The sequence below is a fragment of the Leopardus geoffroyi genome, chromosome B2 (assembly GCF_018350155.1).
Source record: "Leopardus geoffroyi isolate Oge1 chromosome B2, O.geoffroyi_Oge1_pat1.0, whole genome shotgun sequence".
Taxonomy (NCBI): Eukaryota; Metazoa; Chordata; class Mammalia; order Carnivora; family Felidae; genus Leopardus; species Leopardus geoffroyi.
This window is the reverse complement of record NC_059332.1, coordinates 73,092,704-73,116,411: the sequence shown is the minus strand read 5'-3', so window position 1 is coordinate 73,116,411 and position 23,708 is coordinate 73,092,704. Positions and strand designations below refer to the sequence as shown.

Sequence of the window (23,708 nt, the reverse complement as noted above, 5' to 3'; positions counted from 1 at the left end):
TATTAAAATATTAAAATTATATGTATATTAAATTATATATAAATTATAAAAATATTAAAATATTAAACATTAGAGTTATCCTTTTATCAAACTTATAATGTCATTCTTTAAAAATTTTTTTTTAATGTTTATTTATTTTTGAGAGAGAGAAAGAGAGGAAGAGCGTGAGTAGGGGAGGGGCAGAGAGAGAGGGAGACACAGAATCTGAAGCAGGCTGCAGGTTCTGAGCTGTCAGCACAGAACCCCACACAGGGCTTGAACTCACAAACCACAAGATCATGCCTGAGCCAAAGTCGGCCGCTTAACCGACTGAGCCACCCAGATGCCCCAAAACTTATAATGTCATCTTGATGGTAAGTTTAGCATTCTTAAATAGGAGAAATATTGCTAATTTTCTAATTTAGTTTTCTTACTTTATACAAACACTAGAAAGAGTCATGGTAGGCATGGGTGTGGAAAGGAAGGATAAACTAGCTACTACTCTCTTCCCAAAGGTTGGGAGTATGATAGAATTTTTGGTAAATATATATAATTGAAATAACATTTTCTTTCTAATGTACATAATATATTAACATATTAACATTTGATTCATATCCCAAATGGACAGACTACACCAAAGAAATATCCAATCACTGTTCTAAAGTAGGTTACTCTCAAGTGAGGGAAGTGGAATGGTGTATATAAAATCAAGAAACAGGGTAACTAGTCACTTTTACAAGTAAGTAACTTAACCAAATGCTGCAACAACTTTGAGCTAAGTTATAATGGGAGATTCTCTGGTATTGCAAGCCCACAGTTAGGGCTTTGGATTTAGTTTGAAAGACATATATTTTCACTTGCAAAGTGACTCCGTCTCCAAAGAAAGACATAACTTAAAAAAATCACTTATGTAAGAAAGTGGTCCAGGTTCATTCTTCTGCATGTCTCTGTCCAGTTTTCCCAGCACCACTTGCTGAAGAGACTCTCTTTATTCCATTGGATATTCTTTCCTGCTTTGTCAAAGATGAGTTGCCCATACGTTTGTGGGTCCATTTCTGGGTTCTCTATTCTGTTCCATTGATCTGAGTGTCTGTTCTTGTGCCAGTACCATACTGTCTTGATGATTACAGCTTTGTAGTAGAGCTTGAAGTCTGGGATTGTGATGCCTCCTGCTTTGGTTTTCTTTTTGAAGATTGCTTTGGCTATTCAGGGTCTTTTCTGGTTCCATCCAATTTTTGGATTATTTGTTCTAGCTCTGTGAAGAATGCTGGTGTTACTTTGATAGGGAATGCACTGGATATGTAGATTGGTTTGGGTAGTATGGACATGTTAACAATATTTCTTCTTCCTATCCAGGAGCATGGAGTCTTTTTCCATTTCTTTGTGTCTTCTTAAATTTCTCTCATCAGCTTTCTATAGTTTTCAGTGTATAGATTTTTCACCTGTTTGGTTAGATTTATTCCTAGGTATTTTATGGTTTTTGGTGCAACTGTAAATGGGATCGATTCCTTGATTTCTCTTTCTGTCACTTCATTGCTGGTGTATAGTAATGCAACCGATTTCTGTGTGTTGATTTTATATCCTGCAACTTTGATGAATTCATGAATCAGTTATAGCAGTTTTTGGTGGAATCTTTTGGGTTTTCCATATAAGAGTATCATGTCATCTGCGAAGAGTGAAAGTTTGACCTCCTCCTGGCCGATTTGGATACCTTTTTATTTCTTTGTGTGGTCTGATTGCAGAGGCTAAGACTTCCAATACTATGTTGAATAACAGTGGTGAGAGTGGACATCCCTGTCTTGCTCCTGACCTTAGGGGGAAAGCTGTCATTGAGGATGATATTAGCATTGGGTCGTTCATATATGGCTTTTATGATCTCGAGGTATGCTCCTTCTATCCCTACTTTCTTAGGGTTTTTATCAAGAAAGGATGCTGTATTTTGTCAAATGCTTTCTCTGCATCTATTGAGAGGATCATATGAGTCTCGTCCTTTCTTTTATTGATGTGATGAATCACGTTAATTGTTTTGCGGATATTGAACCAGCCTTGCATCCCAGGTATAAATCCCACTTGGTCGTGGTGAATAATTTTTTTAATGTATTGTTGGATCCGGTTGGCTAATATCTTGTTGAGGATCTTTACATCCATGTTCATCAGGGAAATTGGTCTATAATTCTCCTTTTTAGTGTGGTCTCTGTCTGGTTTTGGAATCAAGGTAACGCTGGCTTCATAGAAAGAGTTTGGAAGTTTTCCTTCCATTTCTATTTTTTGGAACAGCTTCAAGAGAATAGGTGTTAACTCTTCCTTGAATGTTTGGTAGAATTTCCCTGGAAAGCCATCTGGCCCTGGACTCTTGTTTTTTGCAGATTTTTTATAACTAATTCGATTTCCTTACTGGTTATGGGTCTGTTCAAATTTTCTATTTCTTCCTGTTTCAGTTTTGGTAGTGTATATGTTTCTAGGATTTGTTCATATCTTCCAGATTTCCCATTTAATTGGCATATAATTGCTCATAATATTCTCTTATTATTGTTTTTATATCTGTTGTGTTGGTTGTGATTTCTCCTCTTCCATTCTTGATTTTACTTATTTGGGTCCTTTCCTTTTTCCTCTTGATCAAACTGGCTAGTGGTTTATCAATTTTGTTAATTCTTTCAAAGAACCAGCTTCTGGTTTCTCGACCACTTTCTTACACCATACACAAAAATGAACTCAAAATGGATGAAAGACCTCAATGTAGACAGGAAGCCATCAAAATTCTCTAGAAGAAAGCAGGCAAAAACCTCTTTGATCTTGCCCGCAGCAATTTCTTACTCAACATGTCTCCGGAGGCAAGGGAAACAAAAGCAAAAATGAGCTACTGGGGCCTCATCAAAATAAAAAGCTTCTGCACAGCAAAGGAAATAATCAGCAAATCTAAAAGGTAACCTACAGAATGGAAGAAGAGATTGGCAAATGACATATCAGATAAAGGATTAGTATCCAAAATCTACAAAGAACTTATCAAACTCAACACCCAAAAAACAAATAATCCAGTGAAGAAATGGGCAAAAGACGTGAATAGACCCTTCTTCAAAGAAGACATCCAGATGGCCAACTGACACATGAAAAAATGCTCCACATCACTCATCATCAGGGAAATACAAATCAAAACCACAATGAGATACCACCTGACACCTGTCAGAATGGGTAACATTAACAACTCAGGCAACAACAGATGTTGGTGAGGATGCGGAGAAAGAGGATCTCTTTTGCATTGTTGGTGGGAATGCAAGCTGGTGCAGTCACTCTGGAAAACAGTATGGAAGTTCCTTAAAAAACTAAAAATAGAACTACCCTACGACCCAGCAATTGCACTACTAGGCATTTATCCAAGGGATACAGGTGTGCTGTTTCAAAGGGACACATGCACCCCCATGTTTATAGCAGCACTATCAACAATAGCCAAAGTATGTAAAGAGCCCAAATGTCCATCGATGGATGAATGGATAAAGAAGACGTGGTATATATATACAATGGAGTATTACTTGGCAATCAAAAAGAATGAAATCTTGCCATTTGCAACTATGTGGATGGAACTGGAGGGTATTATGCTAAGTGAAATTAGTCAGTCAGAGAAAAACAAAAATCATATGACTTCACTCATATGAAGACTTTAGAGACAAAACAGATGAACATAAGGGAAGGGAAACAAAAATAATATAAAAACAGGGAGGAGGACAAAACAAAAGTGACTCATAAATATGGAGAACAAACTGAGGGTTGCTGGAGGGGTTGTGGGAGGGGGGAAGGGCTAAATGGGTAAGGGGCATTTAAGGAATCTACTCCTGAAATCATTGCTTCACTATATAGTAACTAATTTGGATGTAAATTTTAAAAAATAAAAAATAAAGTTAAATTACAAAAAAAATCACTTATAAGTATAAAAAATAAGAGGAAAAGAATCAATTGTTGGCTTATTTTTCTTATAGATACTCCCTCTTAAGAAACTGAATAAAAATGAAAATACACTGGCAAGAGCTGAACCAATGTGAGTATGTGTTCTTGAATGACTTTGACCTTGGTCAAGTGGAATGATTTCTTTGATACTTAGGCTTCTTATCTGTTAAAAGAGAAAATGGCTCTGATTTAATGAACTGATATTTAATAAAATTTCCTACAGTAGCTAAGAAATACCAGATATTTCTCTTCCCTCCCTGCATACCTCCATTGTATCAATACTTGTTTATATGTTGGTCTTCTCTGCTCGACAACACACGTGCCTGGAGATCAGAAGTGTTGCATTGTATAAACATCTGAAGAGACTGTGTAATTTCTGGCACATAAGAAGACCTTAATAAATACTAGTTTGTTAAGTTAGTGATTCATATAGCACAGAAGTTAAAATTTCACAAAAGGCAATATGTAAAATTTCACGAAAGACAATACAAAAGAGTCATATTTCACATTTGTTAAAAGTAGTAAAGCAAAATACCTATTCAGCTGCATATATGCCAATTTTATGAAATTAAATCTTTTTTTTAAGTTAGTTAATATAAAACTATAGTTGAACTCTATATTTTTTTTTCATGGTATTTCTAAGAATTTGTTCAAGAGGGGTGTTTTCAGTGGTGGGCACATGAAGATAACAACCTTTTGGATCTCCTAGTAGTTTTTATACTGTTAATCTTACTCAATGATACACATATAAAAAGGCAAATGACAATAGCATAAGCAGCATTATGTTAGACATCTCTGTGCCTTGCAACTGGCCCAAATAAGAAGATATCACTGTGAGAGTAAGAATGATTCACATATTTAGACAAATAAATAATTTTCAGTTATATATATATTGTTTATATAGATTTTAAAATACAACGAAGGGATTCCTGGGTGACTCAGTTGGTTGTGTCTGATTCTTGATTTCAGAACAAGTGATGATCTCAGGGTTATGAGATCCTATAACCATATATTGAGCCCCACATCGGGCTCCACACCTAGTGTTAAGATTTTCTCTCTCCCTCTGCTACTCTCCACTGCTTATGCTCTATCTCTCTAAAATTAAAAAAATAAATAAATATCATGAAGAAAAATACATGAACATCCTTATGATGGGAACAATTTGAGCAGAAAGTAAACAGGAATGTGTACAAGCAGACCTCTGTCATCTCAGCTCCTAGGATTTGAGTTGAAGTCACACCTGTCTGTGATATAATCCAGTTCGTGTACAAATCTAAGAAATCATACACATAATTATAAAAACAAATTGAAAGAAGATAACTATGAGGCATCTTAAAAAAGAGTATTAGCTCAAGAGAAGAGAATTTAACATTCAAGAAATACTTTTATTGTTTAGTGATATCTATGTAAAGTTCTAATTCCTAGGAATACAATAGTAAATGAAATAGCTAGGTTCCCTGCCATAATTTGTCTCAGATTGTAGGACCCAAAATCTCTAGATCATTGAAAGATTCTTTTGTCTATGGGTTATGTGTTATGAAAGAAAACCAAGCACAGGTTTAAAAGAATGAGAGGGAGAATTAAAAAAAAGGAATGCTTGGGATAAAAAGCAGACAGCTGGGTTTAAAACTTTGATGGTAAATGTGATAATTGGAAATCTAGGGGAACCCAATAAATATCACCCTTCTCTTCCTGACTTCAAAGCCAACTGAAGGCTAACACAAACAAGCAAACAGATGAGGAGCCATTATATTAGCTTCATTAAAGATAAAAGAGAGCACTACTTGTATCTGCAATTTAGTAAACTTACGCACAATGAAAGACACTAATAATCCAACTAAAATGATCCAACCAGGGTTTTGCCTGGAACTAAAGGAGTTCTTGGGATATGGGACATTGAGTACTACAACTAGCATTCAACTGAGCTGACCTGTACTTTCAGGTGCATGGTGCATGGATGCTCCTGTGACCACCTTAGGGTGGGGGTTTGAAAGTATCACTGTTCTTCATAACATAGCTTCGCTTTGAAGAATCTCAGCTGAGTATAATCCTCTGAGGCAGGATGTTCTGGGAAAGAGTTTAGTCTCTGATCAAGTTTTCTTATCAGGTAGCATATAATACATTCACTCGTTATGACAACTTATTGTGTATGTGTGGGTTTTTTTTTTTTTTGTAGAATAACTTTTTGTTCATATAATATAAACTTTTATTTAGAATAAGATATTTACTCTTCTTAACCTGATTCTTGTCTGTTTCTCCCCTCCTCTCCACTAGGCTGAAGGTCCCACAAAGAGAGGGATCATAACTGGTCACCATTGATTACTATGGTATCTGGCATGGAACAGGCACCTAATAAATATGTGTTAATAACACATGAATGAAATAATATATAGAACTGAATCATACAGGGAAGGACTGTAGATGGAAATTCATTACTTCATCAAGTCAATTTTGACCAGGACTTAGACTCTGGGTCAGCTGCTATGTTCTAGTTATTCCCCAGACTCAACTAAAACCTGGGATTACAAGAAATGCTCCAATTTTACTATTATTTTTGTTCCACTATTCAGGAAGGGGCAGAATCTAAATCTCTACTAGTCTTGTTCACCAAGCTATACAAAAAAGAAGAAATGAAAGAAATATTTGGCACACTAATTGTCTTCTGTAAGAGATATTTTTTAGTTATAAAATGGAAATAAAATCAGTAGGATAGTATGTTAAATAGTATGTTAAATACAATTAAAGTAATTAGCTCAATGCTGGGGAAGATAAATACCTAATAAGCAATTAGTGTTATTAATAAAAGCAGCAAACAATTTGACTTGAATGACTTTTTTTTAATTTTTTTTTAACATTTATTTATTTTTGAGACAGAGAGAGACAGAGCATGAACAGGGGAGGGTCAGAGAGAGGGAGACACAGAATCTGAAACAGGCTCCAGGCTCTGAGCTGTCAGCACAGAGCCCGATGCGGGGCTCGAACTCACAGTCCTCACGGACCTCGAGATCATGACCTGAGATGAAGTCGGCCGCTTAACCGACTGAGCCACCCAGGTGCCCCTGAATGACTTTTTTTTAAGTTTCTACTGCAAAATGTGAGAGTCTCCAAGTTTATAGAGGCTGTATTATACTTTTTCAGAGATTTTTGATGCATTCATCCATACATTCAAAAATCTTTATTGAATATTTATACATGATAATCCCTTTTATTTTTCTTGGCACTGGAGAGAACAATGATCAAAGAAGACAGAATTGCTGCCCTCATGGACCTATTAACCTAATGACTCCTGACTTAATATAAATTTTGCATCTTAAATAATAAAGAGAAGATTGCAGGAAAAGCTATAATAACTACAAATGTAACAATTTAAGCAAGGAGGATCAACTAAAGAAAATAGCCAACAAATTTTAATAAACTGATTGATAGCATGATGGAAGTTTGAGGTTCACAGCAGTAGAAACTACATAAAGGTGAGGACAGTGCTTTTAAAATATGCATGTACAATAAATTCCTTTTATAAAGTGTTCATACTCTTTCTATACCATTAACATTTGTGCATTTACTTTTAAGTGTTCTGTTCAAGTAAGGGATGTGAGCTAGAAAAATATCAGCATGGTAGAACCTAGGTCTCAACCAAACCCTTCTGTAAATCAAAGTGTACTGTTAGCCAAGCTATACATTTTTGCCTGAACATCGATGCCTGAACATCAATTTTTCTCTTAAATAAAAAGAGGAAATTCATTTAAGCTATAAAATTTAGTTTCCAAATCAGGGACATAATGTATAATTCAATATTGTTTTAATCACCCCACAGAGGAGGAATGGACCCTCATTCCCAAACTTGGTTCAGCTTTTCAGCCTGATGAAGCCACTCTTGAGCCAAGAGGGTACTGAAAGGTTTATTACAAAGTGGGCATTTCTGGGGACAGTGTGCTTGTCTCTCAAATAGGCTTGAAAATGGCTGAGAGGGGAGAAAGGAGAAACTTGTTTGGGGTTTTATGGTAGTTACAGGGTGGGGCTAGAATGACAATTCCCTTGTGGACCAACATTTCAAAGTTTGAATTTCTCACGTGTGCCAAAGCAGGGAACACCTGGACTTCCTTAACTTGCTCAGGTGTGGGGCAATATGGCGATACTTGAAAGCTGTTAGCAGACATCAAAAATGGAGTCGGATTCTTTAATACAAGCCTACAGACCAGAGACTTCTCTTCATCAACGCCAAACCTAGCGACCTTCTAGACTTCTTCCTGAGGTTATTGAAATTTATTCATAGAGTGTTGCTGAACCCTCAGGCCCTTTAACAACCTAATGATTTATTCACTTCATGCTTTTTATTTAAAAAAAATGGCAGTACAGCTGATTCATTAAGGTATATGTTTAGGTGTCCTGTTCTTGAATTTATGTGTTACACTTGAAGGTCCAAAAATATAAAACATATACACAACTACTTAAAAATGGGTTAGCTCAGCTGAAAAGTCAGCAACTTTTGACAGTGGTTAGCATTGCAAAAGCTCTCTCTGCCTGATAAGACATGGTTAAAAATATTTTTTATTTTTTAAAAATAATTTTTTATTTTTTAAAAAATTGTAATTTTCTTAAATATAAAAATATTTCTAATATTTTGAAAATAAAACTCCTTGTATAGACATAGAAATCAGGCCACTTTGTATGCTGAGACTCTCCCTTGCACGTGGCATACTCAGAGGCACATGTTCTCTAGAAACAGATAATCATAAACATCTGTCTTTTCAGTGGTATTTTTTTCACGATAATACATGAAGAGACTATTCCATGGAGTTCTATGGATAAAGAAATGAATTTTTACATGCATTGTTGGAATCCTTGGTTTAATAAAAGCTTAGCGAAGTGTGGAAAATATGTAAAATATGTTGATTTACTATCTCTTAGAGAATTTCTAAGAAAGTATTCATAAACTTGACTGCCTTTAAAAACAAAATGAAATCCTTCTATAAGTCTATAGTTTGATATATTCCCACTTAACTTTTTTCTTCTTTTTTTAGGCACATCATGGCTGTGAGCCTAATTCACTTATTAAGAGGCCTATTGAAAACAAACTGTAGGTATTCTGATACTTACGTCGGAAGTTCTAAAGTCTTCTTGTATAGAGACTAAAAATTTGACTGTTAGCCCACAGGGATGTACTAAGAAAAATTCTACTCACATAGAAACAACCAGAGACTTGCCCAGTCTGTGGGTGTGAGCCACACAACAAGAGTTTCTCAGAGCTATAGTTCCAGGCTCAGGAGCATTCAGGTCAACAGGCCACACAGTTTTCCACAATCTGGAGATTACGTTTTTTTTCTCACAGAAACCCAGAAATTGAGTTCTCATAAGTCTTGTTATCTATATTGTCAAATGTATTCAGACAATTGACACAATGTGCTGACTACAGGTTTTAACTAAACACAAAGAACACATCCACATTTGTGTCTGAAAAATTATTTCCAGCTGTCTTTTTAAAAACTGGCCAGTACTTGATATTTCTGTTCTTAGAATTTCTTAAACCAGTGTATTACATTCATTACCTCAGGATGATCGAATGTCTTAAATGGGATTTCAATTACTTTGAAGGTTAATATTTGTTACAGTAGTTGTCATCTTGTTATATTCATTAAGAGTTTAAGGTGATATAATAAAGGATACATTCAATAAAATTGCCAATATAAAAATACTATGAGGGGGAAAATATCAAACACTTAGGTCAATATAGTTATTGCAATTGATACTAAGTGTGTCTCTGAGTTCTCTGGCAGTTAAAGCTAAAGTGAAATATTTTAAATTTAATTGTTTGAATAAGCAAATTTGTTTCAGTAATCAGTATAGAAGATAATTTACTTAGAAATGAATTTTATCCTTATAAAGTATAGTTTCTATATTTACAACTCTCTATATATGTATAAATATATATTTGTATATATAAAGTGAAATATATTAGAATACATTATATTGGTTTTATAAATAGAACTACTGAACAATTATTATTGTTACTGAACTATTATTTTTTTTTAATATTTTTTTTTAAATTTTTTTTCAACTTTTTTATTTATTTTTTTGGGACAGAGAGAGACAGAGCATGAATGGGGAAGGGGCAGAGAGAGAGGGAGACACAGAATCTGAAACAGGCTCCAGGCTCTGAGCCATCAGTCCAGAGCCTGACGCGGGGCTCGAACTCACAGACCGCGAGATCGTGACCTGGCTGAAGTCGGACGCTCAACCGACTGCGCCACCCAGGCGCCCCCTGAACTATTATTTTAACCCTTAAGAATATTATGCCAAACATAGCCTGAAGGTATATTTTCATGAAAGCATTTCTGTGAAGATATGGGAAAAGAGCAGACGGGTCATTGGTTAGGGTACTGACATATACACATACACATATACATATACATATACATATACATATACATATACATATACATACAAATACACATACACATACACATATATACAGACTCTGTGTTCTACAGTGATGGAGGACTATAGATCATACTACTCGTATTAGAGATTGGTCCTCTGGAATAGGGTCTCCTGGATGCTTTAAAAATGTAGTTTGCTACATTTTGATTTAGAATCTCTGAGGACAGAACCCTCCACTTGACATTTTGGGGTCATTTTTAGATTAAATTATATTTTACAACAGTAAAATTAATTTTTTTAGTGGAAAGTTCTGGGAGTATTGACAAATAAAATCCACGTATTGAGCAAGTACTTCAGGTGATTCTTTTATCCATTAAATTTGATCACCATTGATTCCATCATTGGTTCTCAAACTTCACTGTGCATCAGAATCACAGGGAGGCTTATTAATACACAACCCTGGGATGCCTGGGTGGCTCAGTCGGTTAAGGGTCTAACTCTTGGTTTCGGCTCAGGTCATGATCTCGCGGTTCGTAGACTGACAGCTGCAGGAGCCTTCTTGGGATTTTCTCCCTCTTACTCGCCCACCACTCGCCCTCTATCTCTGTCTCTCAAAATAAATAAATAAATAAACATTTAAAAAAAAGACACAACCCTGCTGTTGTCCACCCCCATTACTTTTTTTTTTTTTAAGGTTATTTAGTTTGAGAGAGAATCCCGAGCAGACTCTGCACTGTCAGTGAAGAGCTCTATGCAGGGCTCAAACCCATGAACCATGAGATCACGACCTGAGCCAAAATTGAGTCAGACACTTAACTGACTAAGCCACCCAGGCACTCTCTCCACCCCCATCATTTCTGATTAAGCAGCTCTAGGAAAGGGGCTGCAAATTTGCATTTTGGACAGGTTCCAGGTGCTGCAACTGCTGCTGCTGCTTCTCTAGGAGCCACACTGAGAACCACTGGCTGAGAGCAATAGTTCTGAACCTTCGCTGTACATCACAGTCACCCAGGGAATTTTGCCAAAAAACGTGGATACCTAAGCTGAAAGAAACTCTTTAGAGATTCTGGCTTCATTGGTCCGTAGTAGATCTCAGACATACAGTTTTACATGAACTCCTCCGGCGATTTTAATATGCAGCCAAGGCCAAGAACCACTGTCATAGTGGAAAAAAAATGGATATCATTCCTTTTAGTCAGTTTGTCCAGAGTATACATTGGCTGGACTCTTGAGAAGAACCAAAGTCAAGAGTACTGATACGCTTGTTACAAGGTATTGCATTGAAAGTGTTCATTTTAGTATATTTATTCCAAAAAATCTTACTGCCTCCATTATATTAAAAAGGTAATTAAAACATAATGCTATTAATTGAAACTCCAAAGAATATAAAATTAATACGCGGAGGCATTTCTCTCTGTTTCTATAACCCATAGTTCATGATTCTTACTTTGAATATCAGGCAGTCCTGGGGGAAAATTATATTTTCTTGTAAAAATCAAGGATTTGACTTGTCTTATTCCCCATATGCCAGTTTTACAATGTCGTGGACTGCTAACGTACCTCTGAGGAAAACTTTGGATCTATTCAAGCACTGATAAAATACTAGTTTTCACTCCACAGTTATTCACCATTAATCTTGAGAGAAATTATTCGAGCTGGAAAAAATGGAAGAGGAGATGTTATAATTCAACCATCTGGGCCATAGTATTGCTCCAGTGGGATAACTGATTTTGAATAATATTGCATTCAGATGAGCAGGCCAAGGAGTAATGACTCCCTAATAACTAGGAGCAAAGTCTGAGCTGTTCTCTGGGGTAGCTTCTTCAGTGGAAGAACAAGCTCTTAGGATCTGTTCTTTCCAACATTACTTTTTTGGTGACAAGATAAAAACATTAACATGTGAAAAATTCACAGCCTCTTTCCCTTTTCCCAAACATTACGCATTTTATTTATTTCCCCTCCACTTACTCTTAATTCACATGCCCACACCGATGTTAGTTCTACCTTAACTACTATATTTTAATTATACAAACCAAAGTAAACTTAGAGGGCAAATGGAGGTAGTTCTATTGGGAGAGGAGAGATTGCAGCAGGGTACACACAAACACACACACACACATACACACACACACACACACACACACACACACACACACACGAGAAATAAAACTGCCTTGGGCCTATTGTTTGCATTAATGGCCTTGATTCTTCTCTACTATCTACATTACAAGTAGGCTCATTGCATTTAACTCTTCCACTCTGAATTTTCATTCTTCCAGGTGACATGTTCTGGCCAAAAAGATGTTACCATATGTAATGAAAACAGAGAGTTGAAAAGTGCAATTAGCTTAATATTTCTTGCTTTCTCTCATCACCATGCAAAGAACATGTCTGAGTGAAACTGTTAAAGGATGAGACACATGTAACAAACCCAAATGCCCTCAGCCATACCAATCCAGATCATTCTAGATCAATCAATAGCCAGCTAATTCCAGCATGTGAATAAGCCTGGCCAAGCTCAGCAGAGCTGCCTCATTGACCTATAAGGGACGACAGATGCATAGGTGAACCCAGCACAAATCAATGAAGCCTTCAGTATTGTGAGCTAAAAAGGGTTTATTGTTTATATGCCTGGGGTTTGCTGTGTTGCTTTGCAACATTATCATAACAATAGATATCTGATACACAGCTTGAGCATCTAAATTTAAGGCAATTTAAGGGGAGATAGACCAGAGTTGGGGAAAGATTTTGGGCTAGCTGTTATTAGAGAGAGAACAGGCAAAAGAAAGTGATTTTCAAAAAAATTTGATGTGTGTTTTAAATGAAATACCCTTGAGCATTAAGACTTTAATTAAATTTTACATTTCTTTCCAGTTAATTTTGATTGTCCTATTTGAATTGTATTGAATATAACTTACACTGAGCCTGGCCTCACCATTACAAGAAGCAGACCAAAGCTTATGGGTTATATTTCATACAAGTTTATGGAACAAGAAAAATATTCAGGAAACTTCAGTCTAGGCTAAGGCTATAGTCAAGATACTTGGAATACCTAGAAACTAGGCATATCATCATCATCTATTGGCTTCAAATCCTGTTATAGATTACTCTAGAAAGAGAAGCAGAATGATATGAGAATGCACGTTAGAAAAATCTATTTGTGCTTAATGAATTGGAATAATAGAACTCTAAATTACTCATAGAATATGTTATGCCCAGAATTCGTGATCCCCAAAGACCGCCAGGGAGCCGAGTCCGATGCAAAAGCAAAAGAGCCTTTATTCGAGCTAGATCGAGCTCAATCCCCTACCTGCACCGACGCAGTGGTGATGGGGGCGGGGGGGGGGGGGGGAGCGAGTTTCAAAAGGACAAAAAGGACAAAGGTTTTATTGGGGCCTAGGGGCAGTTGGTGAGGTAATGGCTGTGGCCTCAGCTGATTGGCTGGGGAAGGGTTGGAGTCCTGTTACGCAGGTCGCTGGGCGTGTTTTGATCAGGAAGTTTGAACGGGTGATCGGGAGGTTACTCAAGGGGAGGAGGCGTGATCTAGGTGAAGGACACAGAACAAGATGGAGTCGGCCGGCGTAGGCCCGCCCTTTCAAATTTTTAATGAAATAATCTAAAATGAGAATAAATCTGCTGGATTCTTAGGTCTTTAAGTCAAAACAATATTTGTAAAGTATTTGTAAGTGGGTTGCTGCTAATGAAGAAAGCATACCAGTTGATATTCTGTAAGTATCATAATTATCTCTCATTTGAACTGAGATATTTAATAAGTATTTGGACAAATTATGCAAAATGATCCCAATGATTTTGACAAATAGAAACAGTTTTCTAGGGAGAAAGTTTTCTAAAAGTTTTCTTAAAAGAAATAAAGGGAAGGTGTGCCTGGGTAACTCAGTCAGTTAAGCATCCCACTCTTGATTTCAGCTCAGGTCATAATCTCACGGTTCGGAGGATCAAGCTCTGCAGTGGGCTCTGTGCTGATAGCGTGGAGCTTGCTCAGGATTCTCTCTCTTTCACTTGGCCCCTCTCCCCAACTCATTCTCTCTCTCTCAAAATAAATAAACATTTTTCAAAAAAAGAAATAAAGGGAAAAGCAATCATTGCCATTTTCACCTTTCAAGCTGAAACAAGATGAACTCAGGTCTGAGAGATGTAATTGGCACCGTACCCAAGCACTGATGAATGGGAGAATAAGTTATATACTATTTCTTAAAGATAATTTGACAACTATTAAAAATTAATCAGCAATGATTAAATAAATATGGTACATCCATATTATGAAATATGCTTTAGAATTCAGATCATGACTTTAAGTAAATTTAATGAATAGCAAAAACTAACAGTATAGAATTAAGGACAAAGAGAAATTAAAAAAAAAACACCTACAAAAAAATAAATAAATAAAATAAAAAATAAAAAAAACACCTACAATATGAATTGTATGACATAAATATATATAAATTTGACAGTTTTACATTTACTCTTGTTATTTTTATTTTTTATTAATTAAATCAATCTAATTCTAATCCTCACTTCCTGTGACAGCAATAAATTCTAGATCTCCTGTTTTGCATGGCTCTTTCCTCCTTCCTTGGTTCAGATTCCAATGCCAATCACCTTAAAACTTGTGGGAAAATAAGAAGAGTCACTTGCAATCAAAACATAATGACCATTATCAGTATTCTTATTAAATAATGATACTGTCAATTACTGTATCTGACAATGTGGTCTAGACAGGCTGTGTAGATGATTTTCTCTCATCTGACCACAGGTTAACCTTTCAACCCTCACCATTTCTGTTAAGTCCATAGCCTTAGTAGCAAATTTGTACAGGCATTTATGTAACCATCTTCTTACAAGGTCTTGCTAGCTCTATGTTGTAGAGACACTGAGATACAAAACTATAGGGGACATTTTCGCTCTCTGTGCTATGTATATAGAAACTCCTGGAATGATACAATATAGCAGATCTGTCCATGCTACTCTGTGTGAATAGGGCAGAGTCTCTACCTTTCCAAGAAACCAGAAACTCTAGTCTATCTCTCCCAATACTGGGGAAGTGATTCTCCAGCGATGTGTCAATTCCTCTGCCCTCTTAAAACAATAGCATCAAATCACCTCTTCTTTGAGGAAATCTGACCAAATCCTTTGGTGGACAAAAGCTTTCAGAACAAAGCCATGCTCTGGGTCTATCTGCATGTATGTGCAGAAAGTTGTCTCTAGAACAATCTTCCCCTACTTGGCCAGAACACACATTTAGAAAGAAGTGCTATCAGTACATCTAAGTAAATGTAGCCTCACAACTCAAGACTACAAGGTCTAATCTTTCTCTTTTAGGGAGTTGGGGAAATATACCTTGGTATGTATGTGTATATATATATGTGTGTGTATATATATATATATATATATATATATGTGTGTATATATATATATATATCTCACAGCTTTTTAAACAATTTAAAACAATTTTTAAACATTTGACATTAAATAAATGACATGGCACTATGGTCATCTACATATTTTATATTTAGGGGAAAAAATCCCTCGAATATTCAGAGAAAAATGCTAATTAACACGAAGAAGTTTAAAGTTTTTTTTTAATCTTTAAAAAAAATTTTTTTTACCTTTTTTTTTTGTTTTATTTTTTGAGAGACAGAGACAGAGTGCTAGTTGGGGAGGAGCAGATAGAGAGGGATAGACAGAATCTGAAGCAGGCTCCAGGCTCTGAGCTTTCAGCACAGAGCCTGACACAGGGCTCGAACCCATGAACCATGAGATCATGACCTAAGCCGAAGTCAGACACTTAACCGACTCAGCCACTCCAGGCGCCCCTATAGTTTTTTTTTTAGACAGATAATAACAATACAGGACAAAGTAGACATTTTAGGTGTAAATAGAGAAAAAAATTTCTGGGAGTTAGAATTATCTGTAAAGTGAGGACCAATGACTCCAAATTTACTGTGATTTGAAAATATCTACAATATCCAGTCCAGAAATATGTCTACATGTATGCCATCAATGAATTTTACTGACAAAGACCCAAAATCTATTGAATGAGGAAAGTCTTATCAACAAACAGCATTGTGAAAAATTGATAAATGAATGGAAATTAACCTCAACTTCAAACTTCTTGCTACACACAGAAATTAAGTTGAAATGGATCATAGACTTAAACATAAAAGTTAAACCTATAAAACTTATTGAATGCATCATAAAAAAAAATTGTCCTAATAGAAAAAGCAAACAATTCTTGAAACATAAAAGGCATTAGTCGTGAACAAAATTGATCATTTGGTAGGCATAATAATGGTTTCCAAATATGTCCATGCCTTAAGCTCCAGAATCTGTGAATATTACCTTACATGTGAAAAGGTACTTTGCAGATGTGATAAAGAATAGAGACCTTGAGTAGGGAAATTATCTGGTAGGCCCAATCGAACAACAAGAGTGCTTAAAAGCAACTGGGTCAAAAAAGAGTGAGACAGAAGGAGGAAAGAGACATCCACAGTGTTAGAGGGACTCAATCCATCATTTCTGGCTCTGAAGATGGAGGAAGGAGTCATGAGCCAAAGAATGCAGGAAATCTTTGGAATCTGGGAACCACCTTTGGTGAGCAGCCAACAAGAAAATAGGATCCCAGTCCTTACAATTGCAAGGAACTGAATCCTGCCAACAATGCTAATGAACAAGGATCAGATCTCTCCCCTGGAGCCCCCAGCAAGGAATGTAGCCTGCTGACCTCTTGGTTTTAGCTCTTTGAGACCCATGTTAGATTTATAGAACTTTAAAATTGTATATTTGTGTTGTTGAAACTGCTAAGTTTGTTACAGCAGCAACTGAATGTAAATGTAGATGAATTAGACTTCATCAACATGTCAGAGGATGGGCTAAATGGGGGATGGGAACTAAGGAGGGCACTGGTCATGAGCACTGAATGTTGTATGTAAGTGATGGACCACTAAATTCTCCTGAAACTATATTACACTACATGTTAACTAACTATAATTTAAGTAAAAACTTGAAACAAACAAAAGTGTTAAACTTCTGCTAATCAGAAGTCACCATTAAGAAGATGAAAAGGCAAATCACAGTCTAGGAGAAAATGTTTACAATATATATATCTAACAAAAAACTTTGATCTGAAATATAGAAAAACTCCAACAAATCAATATCAAAACAGAAAAACAACTACATTTTAAAATTTATATTCAGGGGCGCCTGTTGGGCCCAGTAGGTTAAGTGTCCGAATTCGGTTCAGGTCAGGACCTCATGGTTTGTGAGTTTGAGCCCTACATCAGACTCTGCTGACAGCTCAGAACCTGGAGCCTGCTTCAGATTCTGTGTGTCCCTCTCTCACTGCCCCTCCCCCATTCACACTCTGTCTCTCTCTGACTCAAAAATAAACATTAAAAAAATTAAATTTATTTTCATTATTTTATTTTTTATCTTTAGTTTCAAGTGTAAAATACAATGATTCAACAACTCTATACATTACTTAGTGCTCATCATGATAATGTACTCTTTTTTTTTAAGTTTATTTATTTTGAGAGAGAGACCCTACACCAGTGAGGGGTTAGGGGGCAGGCAGAGAAAGACAGGGAGAGAATACCAAACAGGAATTCTTTGTCAGCACAGAGCCTGAAGCAGGGCTTGATCCCATGAACTGTGGTATCATGACCTGAGCCAAAATCAAGAGTTGGACACTTAATGGACTGAACCACCCAGGTGCGTCATGATACTTAATCCCATTCACCTATTTCACTCATGTTCCCACCTACCACCCCTCTGGTAACCACCATCTTGTTCTCTATATTTGAGTCTAAATTTCTTAATTTGTCTCTTTTTTCTTTGTTTTGTTTTTTAAATTCCACATGAGTGAAATCATGTGATATGTGTCTTTCTCTGGCTTATTTCATTATACCCTCTAGACCCATCCACATTGTTGCAAATGGCAAGATTTCATGCTTTTTTATGGCTGAGTAATATCCCTTTATATATATACCACATCTTCTTTATCCATTCATCTACTGATGGACACTTCCATATCTTGACTATTGTAAATAATGCTCTAATAAACATAGGGGTGCATGTATCTTTTTGAATTAGTACAACCACAGTTTTTTCACTGGGCAAAGAACTTGAACAGACATTTATTAAAATAACAGATGCAAAGACCAATAAGACAAAGTTGACCTTTATTCATCAAGGAAATTAACACAACATATAATACTATTTCATACCAACAAAATGACTAAAATTAAGAAGACTGACACTGACAAGTATTGTCAAGAATGCAGAGAAACTAGAACTCTTGCACATTACAGATACCAGAATAAAAATGTACAACCACTTTTGAAGGAAGTTTGTCATTTTCTTAAAAAATTAAACATATACCTCCCCAGAAAACCCTTGACTATATAGTTACCCAAGAAAAATGAAAATATATATTAAAAAAGAAAAACTTGTTCATGAATGTTCATATCAGCTTTATTTGTAAGTGCCTACTACTTGAAACAACTCAAATGTTCATCAGCAAAAGAACAGATAAACAGGGGTGCCTGGGTAGCTCAGATGGTTGAACGTCTGACATCGGTTCAGGTCATGATCTCATGATTCACGAGTTCGAGCCTCTGTGCTGACAGCTCAGAGCCTGGAGCCTGCTTCAGATTCTGGGTCTCCCTCTCTCCCTATGCCCCTCCCCAACTTGTATGCTCTCTCTCTCTCTGTCTGTCTCTCAAAAATAAATAAAAACATTTAAAAAAATGAACAGGTAAACAAAGTATGGTCACAGCATAAAATATTATTTAGCAATAAAAAAGAATGAATAGTAGTTCAACAAGAGTTAAATGGGTAAATTTCAAAGTATTGTGTCATACACACATTATGTCATATATATTATGTCAAGACACAGAAGAGTACAAAATGATTCCATTTATAATATATGGAATATATATTATTCCATTATATATATTATATATATATATATACACACACACATACATATATAGTCAGATAATAGAAATCAGAAGAGGGATTGCCCATGTGAGTGACTGGAAAGATCAACAAGGAAGCTTTCTGGGATGATAAAAATGTTGTATATCTTGTTTGGAGTTGTGGTTACATGATTTTATGTATTTATCATAACTTGAATCATACTTTTAAAATGTGTGCATTTCATTGTATATAATTTTACCCAAATTCTGGAAACTTTGACAAGGAGTATGTGTACATTAGAAGTGGAATAGGTCAGACATTTTGAACTTATGAAATACTTAGGAGAAAATTTGTTGAAAATTATTCATTCAACAAACCTTTGTATTAAGAAAATATTATTAGATTCAACAAAAGCAATGACAGGTCATCATGGACACTTCAAATTATATAGTTCAAGAAACAGAACAAAACAAAAAAGGTTATGGCACAATTATTTTGAGATATACTTTAAGGGTAATAGTTATAAAATTCAACAAGATGAACATAGAGACAACTTCCCCTGTCCACTGTTTTATTACCAATCTCTTTAGAAAACATACAACAAATCAAGACCACATTGAGATACAACTTCATACTGGTCAGAGTGGCTAAAATTAACAACTCAGGAAACAACAGATGTTGGCAAGGATGTGGAGAAAGGAGAACTCTCTTGCATTGTTGGTGGGAATGCAAACTGGTGCAGCCACTCTGGAAAACAGTATGGTGGTTCCTCAAAAAATAAAAAATAGAGCTATCCTACGACCTAGCAATTGCACTACTGGGAATTTAGCCAAAGGATACAGGAGTGTTGATTCGTAGGGGTACATGTACCCCAATGTTTATAGCAGTGCTATCAACAGTAGCTAAATTATGGAAACAGCCCAAGTGTCCATCAACTGATGAATGGATAAAGAAGATGTGGTTTATATGTACAATGGAATGCTACTTGGCAAAGAAAAAGAATGAAATCATGCCATTTGCAACAACATGGACGGAACTGGAGAGTATTACGTTAAGCGAAATAAGTCAGACAAAGACAGATGATCACTCATATGCAGAATTTGAGAAACCTAATAAAAGACCACAGGGGAAGGGAAGGAAAAACAAGTTACAAACAGAAAGGGAGGGAAACCATAAGAGACTCTTAAATACAGAGAACAAACAGGGTTGATGGGGGTGGGAGGTTGAGGGGGTAGGGGAGGTGGATGATGGGCATTGAGAAGGGTACTTGTTGGGATGAGCACTGGGTGTTGTATGTAAGTAATGAATCACAGAAATCTCCTGAAGCCAAGATTACACAGTATGTTAGCTAACTTGACAATAAATAAAATCCATCCATCCATACATACATACATACAACAAAAAAGAGAGACTAATTTGTCTTATTTATAGTGTATTGTCACCACCTATTAAATTCTTTTCACATATGGGGTGCCTGGGTGGTTCAGTTGGTTAAGTGTCCAACTTCGGCTCAGGTCATGATCTCACAGTACGTGGGTTCAAGCCCTGTGTTGGGCTCTGTGCTGATGGCTTAGAGTCTGGAGCCTGCCTTGGTTTCTGTGTCTCCCTCTCTCTCTCTCTGCCCCTCCCCTGCTTGCACACACTCTCTCTCTCTCTCTCTCTCTCTCTCTCTCAAAAATAAATAAACATTAAAAAAATTGTGTTTTAAGAAGAAAATTCTTTTCACATGATATGCTTCAAACTGTCTAATAAATAAATATAAATAAATAAAATATTCTGTTTCAGAAATGTATGTTGGTGAGGCAACAATAAGGCTTTCAGTGTCCTAAGAGCTGGAATATATTTTGTCCTATATTTTGCTTATGCAGGTCTCATTGTGGAGTTATATGTCACATTTCATTTAAAAACAGAGAGGGAGGCAAACCATAAGAGACTCTTAAATACAGAGTACAAACTGAGGATTGATGAGGGGCTGAGGGAGAGGGCAAAATGGGTGATGGGCACTGAGGAGGGCACTTGTTGGGATGAGCATTGAGCATTGTATGTAAGCAATGAATCATGGGAAACTACCCTCGAAGCCAAGAGCACACTGTATACACTGTATGTTAGCTAACTTGACAATAAATTATATTTAAAAAGTAAAATAAAAAAATAAAATATTTTAATGTTAACATTTAAAAAATAGTTTTCTTTGTATTATAAAAGTAATACTATTGCACAAAATTCAGGCATATTGGAAAGTCTAAAAGGGAAAGAAAAAAATTTATCTAGTAGTCAGTCCAGAAATAACCACTGTAAATACTTGTGTTACATATTTACCAAGGCTTTATCTATGCATAGAAATATATTTATATACAATCACAATAAATGACCATATGTATTTATACTGTTTATAACTTTCAGCATACTGTGAAATTCCATGTTAAAAATGATAGATAAGGAATGGCAATTGAAGCATTTAAAAATATTTAATGGCTACATAGCATTCTTTGTAAGGAAATGTCACAATTTATAAACAATTCTTTGATTATATATTACATTCTCCTTTTATTTTTATATTGCTATTCTATACAATACTGTGATGCATAATACTTTATAGACTACTATGTTACTAAAGACTGAGAATAATCAAGAAACATTTTTGTGAAGAGTTCAGAAAAATTGAAGAACATGATAAAGTGATCTCAATTGTTGAAGCATCTTGGGGGATAACTATACACATGTGAAAGTGTGTGTGAGAGGGGAGGACACAGAACTTACAGTGAGTGCATTAAGAATCTTCTCTTCCTATAGTTTTACTTTTTTGTGTGTAGGGGGGAGGACAGGGGAGAAGTATTAAAAATGAGCATTACAGAGTTCCCCAGTGGAGAAAAAGAAGGTTCCAAAAATATTGTATACAACTTCAGAAATTTGTTCATGAAGCAAAATATTGGTTTGGCCTTGCTGAAAGCATGAAGCTATGTAAACGGCATCCATGCTAAGCCCTTCAGCTTCATTAAGCACTAGTTGGTAGAGTTGGTTACTTCCCAGTCAAAGACAGCCTTCTTTGGTCACTATCCAGCATCCACTTCTTGAGCCCTTTCAAAGAGCAGAATCAGTGGGGATAATTATGCTGGTCAGAAGAGAAGACTTATTAATGTTGCCAAGTATATGGAATAATATTCTGTGGTGAGTGATTAAGGAAAATAAAACATAAGAATCTTGAGACATTTCTCTTTGAGATCTTACACAGATTAGAGGCATCACCTCCTGTCCCTTTGATTCTCAAGTGCCCTGATAAAGGAGCTATGGCAGTGTAGCTCTATATTCCACAGTATGCCATTTCCCTAAAATATTCACTGGTATATTTATGGCATGTTGTTTTCTTCATCATTAGCATATATTTCATATTGATGTGCTTCTCTAGAGATTTAATAATTTAAAAGAGCACCATATCCACATTTCTACTTAGCCATTCATAGTCATATTATCTGATTTCCCCATTTTACATTAACCCAAGAAACTTCTAATTAAACAAGAAGAAAAGTAAAAATATTTGTATCATATAGACAGTTTTTCTGATTTTTCTTAGAACCACAGTTAATAAACTTAAACCAATGTTATCAAGCCAAAGCCTACTTGTTTTATAATTCAATGTTTTCAATCAGTTAGTGTGCAGTTTTCCCCAAATTCACTTAGCAAATAAATATTTTTCTAGTTACTTTTTTATTTATCATAACACTTTTTGAACTATAATCCCAATTTTTAAAAAAATCCCTCATATCTTTTTAGACAATTTCTAAGAATACATTATGGACTGATACAAACCTAAATTTGTCGAAGTGGACAGGCAAAGAGAATAACTATCAAATATGGTAATAAGTATAATATTTTATGTTATAAAATAACATTAAAAATTTTTTATTGTTTATTATTTTTGAGAGAGAGAGACAGAGATAAAGAGCAAGCAGGGAAGGGGCAGAGAGAGAGGGAGATACAGAATTGGAAGCAGGCTCCAGGCTCTGAGCACTCAGGACAGAACCCAATGCAGGGCTCGAACTCATAGCAAGATCATGACCTAAGCTGTAGTCAGCCACCCAATGAACTGAGCCACCCCGGTGCCCCTAAACCAACATTTTTAAAGACAAAGATAAGACAACTTGTGTCACAGAAAACGATGCAGTTTTTTGGTCACTTAAAATTAATTTTATTAAAAAAATTTTTTTTTCATTTCTTAAAGTATTCTATTTTTTTAATATAATTTATTGTAAAGTTGGCTAACATACAGTGTATACAGTGTGCTGTTGGTTTTGGGTGTGACACAGTTTAACAATATAAATTTGAATAATCATTACATCAAAATATTTCTTATTGCTGTATTATAACTCTAGGATCTTCTCTGTGTCATCTTGTTTACATTTTCCCACTCCTCTACACCTATGTAAACATAAATGATTAAGTCTGCCCCTCAATATCTAGAATAAATAGTATAATTT

General features: G+C 35.7%; 1 long non-coding RNA gene across 1 annotated transcript in view; it reads left to right on the top strand.

The window, feature by feature from the left end:
• Window positions 1–6,739, top strand: part of LOC123608664 — a 144,928-nt gene extending 138,189 nt beyond the window's left edge. Inside the window, exons 3-4 of the long non-coding RNA XR_006717371.1 lie at window positions 3,951–4,009; window positions 6,193–6,739. This is a non-coding gene — a long non-coding RNA (uncharacterized LOC123608664). The remainder of the gene's footprint in view (window positions 1–3,950; window positions 4,010–6,192) is intronic.
• The last annotated feature ends 16,969 nt before the right edge of the window (window positions 6,740–23,708 follow it).